Below are 6145 nucleotides of genomic sequence, written 5' to 3'. Positions count from 1 at the left end.
GAAATATTCAAAGTGCTGAATACCAAGAACCTCCACCAAGATTACTTTATCCAGCAAAGCTATCATTCAGAATTGAAGGTCAGATAAAGAGCTTCACAGATAAGGCAAAAGCTAAAGGAGTTCATCCCCACTAAACAGTATTTTTATGAAATGCTGAACGGTATCCTTTAAGAAGAGGAAGAAGAAAAAGGTAAAGATCCAAATTGTGAACAACAAACATGCATCTATCAACAAGTGAATCTAAGAATCAAGTGAATAAATAATCTGATGAACTGGTGATTATAATGAATCAGGGACATAGAAAGGGAAGGGACTGACTATTCTTGGGGGGGAAAGGGGAATGGGAGATGTGGGAAGAGACTGGACAAAAATCGTGCACCTATGGATGAGGACAGTGGGTGGGGAGTGAGGGTGGAGGGTGGGGCGGGAACTGGGAGGAGGGGAGTTATGGGGGGGGGAAAAAAGAGGAACAAATGTAATCTGAACAATAAAGATTTAATTAAAAAAAAGACTCATAAAAAAAAGCACACAAAAAAAACTGCAGACAAGGTGAACTACTATATAAGCAAGTAGTTATATACTCAAATATTTAGTTTGTTAGTAGTTGAATTTACACATTTGTAAGCTGGGACAAAGGAGAGGAGATTTACACTTATTAGCTCAAATCAGACCCCTTTTTTCTTAATTTGAAATGTACCAGAGAAGCAACTGACCATAAGTCTAATTGTAAGGAACAAAACGTTTGAGAATAATTTGCCGGAAGCCAGTCCATCCTTGCTGCTTGACACAGTCGCTGCAGGGAAGAAACATCTGCACAGCATATGTTTCAAGGGACCTGGCATATATGGCATACCGTTCTTAATATGTTTGCTCTCCTTCTTGGTGCTATGTGTTTTAACCAAGGTCACCTCTCTGAGAAAGGTTGTTTCCCCTGGTGGGGATTTTTCCCAGGAGTTAGGGAGGGAATAAAACCCCTTAACTAAGTGCCAGGTGGGTAATTAATCACTTTAACTATGAACAGTCAGGCTTAAGCTACATAATCTCCTTAGGATAATCTCCTTCAGTTACTTCCTTGTAGCTTAATAGAACAATAGAGTAACCTTGGAATGGAGATAAGAAACGCCTTAACTTTTGGAATAGAATTAATAGGATTAAAATCAGCTGGTATAAATACAGATGTAACAAGACAGTAAACACAGAACTTGGCCGGAGATCCTGGCTAGAGAACCTGGCTAGGCTGTTGATCAACTGAACACTGTCTCCCTGTCATTCCTTCTTTGCCGACTCTGTCCACACCTTTGGGAACCCCTGGACCTGCTGGGGTTGGACCCCAACAACTGGTGCCCAAACAGTCACCTGGAGTAAGGTGCCTTCTCCCTCCTCTCGGAGAGGCTGGCCCATTCTATCCGATTCGGTCAACATGGATTTCAGGGAAATTCTCATGATAGCTTCTAAAGGACAAGGAACCAACAGCATACCGAAAAGGTATAGTTTGGCAGTGGGTCCTGCCAAAAAAGACCCAAAAGTTAAGGGTGTCCATCCAGCAGCTGTACAAGCTTTTCTCAGAAGAAAAGAGGAGGAGCTCAGGCGAAAAGCCTTAGAGGAAAAAAGGAGAAAAGAAGAACTAGTGAAAAAGCGAATTGAGTTAAAACATGACAAGAAAGCAAGAGCTATGGCCAAGAGGACAAAGGACAATTTCCATGGTTACAATGGGGTTCCTGTTGAGGAAAAGTCAAAGAAAAGACAGGCAATGGAAAGCCATGGTCAGGGAACAGACCAAGAGTATGAGATGGAAGAATTCTTAGGATACAATCAAGCAACATCAGAGCAGGAGTATGAAGAAGAGCAAAAACCTCCTCCCAAAGTTGAAAGTAAACCAAAAGTCCCCCTTAAAAGTGCCCCACCACTCATGAACTTCACTGACTTACTCAGGCTGGCTGAAAAAATTCAGTACGAACCAGTGGAAATCAAGGTGGTGAAGAAAACAGAAGAGCGGCCTATGACTGCACAAGAACTTAGGGAGCGAGAATTTCTTGAACGAAGGCATAGAAAAAATAAACCTGAGGCAGATGCAAGACTACCTCCAACCAAAAAGGCACCCTCTCAGGCAGAAAGTATGGGCACAAAACCTAGCAGAGTTTCTGGGAACAAGCATCCTTCTTCCAAGGGTACTCCCCTTCCTCTTGAGAAGAAATCCAGACCTAGCGCAGCTAATGAGAAACATTTAGGTTTGTTTTCATCCAAATTCTTGCCAGGAGAGAGGACCAAAGCAGGATCTAGCAACTGCCCCCAACCCTCGCTTCGGAAGGACCATGACAGGCCTGTTTTCAATGGGGCTGGAAAGACCCACTCGAGCACCTATTCACCAAGTGTTCCAAAGACTTCTGCTAAAGGGACGCAGAAATCTGTTACTGAGCACAAAGCCAAAAAATCTCCTCCCCATCCTAGCCATTCCAGACCTGGACCCGTGGTCACCCCACATAAGGCGAAGAGTCCAGGTGTCAAGCAGCCAGGCAGCAGTTCCAGCCCAGCTCCTGGGCGGCCCAGCACAGTGAGTGTTCGGCCTACAGTTAGTTCTGGCTCCGTGCCCAAGCGCCAGGATGGCACCTCCAGCTCAGGACCTGAGCAATCAGTCAGTGGGACCAACAGGCCAGCCAGTGACTCAAATCCTCCTGGAAGGACAGGTGGCTCTGGACGACCCATCAGTGGCTCAGGTGGTTCTGGGAAGTCAGTGGTCAGCTCTGGTGGCCCTGGGCAGCCTGTGCACAGTCCACATAACCCACGATCAATGAGTGGCTCAGTGCCCCCCGGGCGGTCAGTCAGTGGCCCGGGGCGATCAGTAAGTGGCTCAGTTCCAGCTGGACGGACTGTCAGTAGTTCAGGCCCTGGAAGACCAGTGAGCAGCTTGGGACCTGGGCGAATAGTTAGTAGCTCAGGTCCCCACCATAAGCCCAAATGCACTGTTGTCTCAGAAACAATATTTTCTAAGAATATCATTACCCGGCCCAGCAATGGACAGATGAATGGAATGAAGCCTTCCTTGGCTGGCTACAGATCTGCCCAAGGTCCTCAAAGGCTTCCCTTCCCTAGTGGTTACAAAAGACAGCGAGACTATGAAGAGGAGGAAGAGGAGGACTATGACCCTGAAATGGAAGATTTTATCGAAGATGAAGGAGAATCTCAGGAAGAAATATCCAAGCACATCCGAGAAATCTTTGGCTATGACCGAAAAAAATACAAAGATGAAAGTGATTATGCCTTACGTTACATGGAGAGTAGTTGGAAAGAACAGCAGAAGGAAGAAGCAAAGAGTTTAAGACTAGGTATGCAAGAGGACTTAGAGGAAATGAGACGGGAGAAAGAAGCAATGAAATGCCAAAAGGTCAAGAAGATGAAAAGACGTTAGCTGCTGCTTTTATTTATTTCTGTGAAACTCTGGAGACACTCTACTGCAAAGAAGTCCTGCCTGCGGACTGAAGAAGCCCATTCTCATTTTAGATTTATACTTGGGTCCTCAAGGACAAGGAATGGATATTGTATATTTTGAGTATAAAGTATTTTCAAACACTTTCCGGGGTGAAATCTGTAGTGCAGATGACATAATGCCCAGTGAGTGCTCTTAGGAAGTTAACTGCTCACAGGTGCCGGCTTTAATCCTGATGAGCTATGCACTCTAATGTGGGCCTACTCAACAGTCAGCCAATCTTCTTTTGTTCCTTTGCTATTTTAAAAAGGAAAAAGATTGCTTCTTGACTTCCATAATTCTGTTGATGGTTGAGTAGGGCAATGGCTGGCTCCCATTCAAACTTATTTTGTCTTTTTATGAGGAATCTGGCCCTTCCATGAATGTTGCCAGCAATAAAGTGACCTGTTCTAATCTATATGTTTGGATTGAGAACTTGAAAATGTAGAGTAGGCTTTATAATTATATGGATGTCATCTCTGTGACTTTGAAGTAAAAAGTAGAATAAATAATATTGTATTCTATATTTGTGGATTGGATGCTGAGCATTCTTATTCACTGATTTAGGTGATTAAGCAATTAACCAAAAAAATTTCAATTTAAAAAACAAGCTATGCCATTTGGTATAAGAATATTCTTTTCCAAGTTTTCCTTTCAGATTTATTGTAAAATAGACAATGTTACTGTGCTGAATTTTATCTAAAAAGTATTTTATATTGAAGAAAAAAATATTTTATTCAAAGATTAGAGTTGAAAGAGTAATAGCTTAAAAAATAAGCAAGTGACATGTGAGGCGACCCTTACTCCTCCATTATAAAGATACTTTGGAATCCAAGGTGCCCTTGTATCTCTTGATGTTAATGACTTTGCATTTTTATCTTTAAATTTCTTAGCAATTAATGGCAAAAACCAAAAACTAAATTCATGTGTATCAAGAGCACCACTGCCTCTTTTTACTCATATTGCAATTTATTTCAAACTATGCACTGTGCTGATCAACAGAACACTGTCTCCGTGTCATTCCTTCTTCGCCGACTCCGTCCACACCTTTGGGAATCCCTGGACCTGCTGGGGTTGGACCCCAACAATAATTTTAAGTTTTAAACTTGAAATAACAGAATTGCCTTTTAGAGCAAGGAGAGCAGAAAGCAGAGAAAGAAATTGTTACCTTATTAGCCAGCAGGTTGTGCATGAGTATCTGTATTTCATAAATCCTTTTGTTGTTTGTTTACTATTGTAATTATTTTGTGTATTTTTTTAAATAAATCTTTTTGTTCAGATTATTACAGTTGTTCCTCTTTTTCCCCCCATAGCTCCCCTTCCCCAGTTCCTACTCCACCCTCTGCCCTTACCCCCCACATCTCCTCATCCATAGGTGTACAATTTTTGTCCAGTCTCTTCCCACTCCCCCCACACCCCTGATTCTATTATATTCACCCGTTTACTCTGTTCATCAGATTTTTTTATTCACTTAATTTTTAGATTCACTTGTTGATAGACATGTATTTGTTGTTCATAATTTTTATCTTTACCTTTTTCTTCTTTCTCTTTTTATTTAATACCTTTCAGCATTTCATATAATACTAATTTGGTGGTGATGAACTCCTTTAGCTTTTTCTTATCAGTGAAGCTCTTTATCTGACCTTCAATTCTGAATGATAGCTTTGCTGGATAATGTAATTTTGGTTGTAGGTTCTTGCTATTCATCACTTTGAATATTTCTTGCCACTCCCTTCTGGCCTGCATAGTTTCTGTTGAGAAATCAGCTGACAGTTGTATGGGTACTCCCTTGTAGGTAACTGACTTTTTTTCTCTTGCTGCTTTTAAGATTTTCTCTTTGTCTTTTGCCCTTGGCATTTTAATTATGATGTGTCTTGCTGTGGTCCTCTTTGGATTCGTTTTGTTTGAGGTTCTCTGAACTTCCTGGACTTGTAAGTCTATTTCTTTCACCAGTTAGGGAAGTTTTCTGTCATTATTTCTTCAAATAGGTTTTCAATATCTTGCTCTCTCTCTTCTTCTGGCACCCTTATAATTCGGATGTTGGTATGCTTGAAGTTGTCCCAGAGGCTCTTTACACTATCTTCATATTTTTGGATTCTTTTTTCATTTTGTTTTTCCGGTTGGGTGTTTTTTGCTTCTTCGTATTTCAAATTTTTGACTTGATTCTTGCGATCCTCTAGTCTGCTATTGGAACTCTGTGTAATATTCTTTATTTCAGTCAGTGTATGCTTAATTTCTAGTTGGTCCTTTTTCATATCCTTGAGGGTCTCACTAAATTTATCAGCGGTTTCTAGAACATTCTTGAAAAACCTTATAACTGTGGTTTTGAACTCTATATCCAGTAGTTTGCTTTCCTCCATTTCTGTCATTTGTGACCTGTTTTTTTTTTTTTTTTTTTTTTAAATATATTTTATTGATTTTTCACAGAGAGGAAGGGAGAGAGATAGAGAGCCAGAAACATCGATGGGAGAGAAACATCGATCAGCTGCCTCCTGCACATCTCCCACTGGGGATGTGCCCGCAACCCAGGTACATGCCCCTGACCGGAATCGAACCCGGGACCCCTCAGTCCGCAGGCCGACGCTCTATCCACTGAGCCAAACCGGTTCCGGCATGTGACCTGTTTTTTTGTCCTGCATTTTGGCTGCTTCCCTGTGTTGATAGAGTGGCTTTCTGTGCTAG

At 41.7% G+C, this 6145-nt stretch overlaps 1 pseudogene; it reads left to right on the top strand.

Annotated features, from left to right (window-relative positions):
* Nucleotides 1-1420: 1420 nt before the first annotated feature.
* LOC102438547 lies at nucleotides 1421-3406 on the top strand (annotated as a pseudogene).
* The last annotated feature ends 2739 nt before the right edge of the window (nucleotides 3407-6145 follow it).

This window comes from Myotis lucifugus, unplaced genomic scaffold (genome assembly GCF_000147115.1).
Source record: "Myotis lucifugus unplaced genomic scaffold, Myoluc2.0 scaffold_245, whole genome shotgun sequence".
Lineage (NCBI taxonomy): Eukaryota > Metazoa > Chordata > Mammalia > Chiroptera > Vespertilionidae > Myotis > Myotis lucifugus.
The sequence above is the reverse complement of the archived record's forward strand: the minus strand, read 5'-3'. Positions and strand labels throughout refer to the sequence as shown.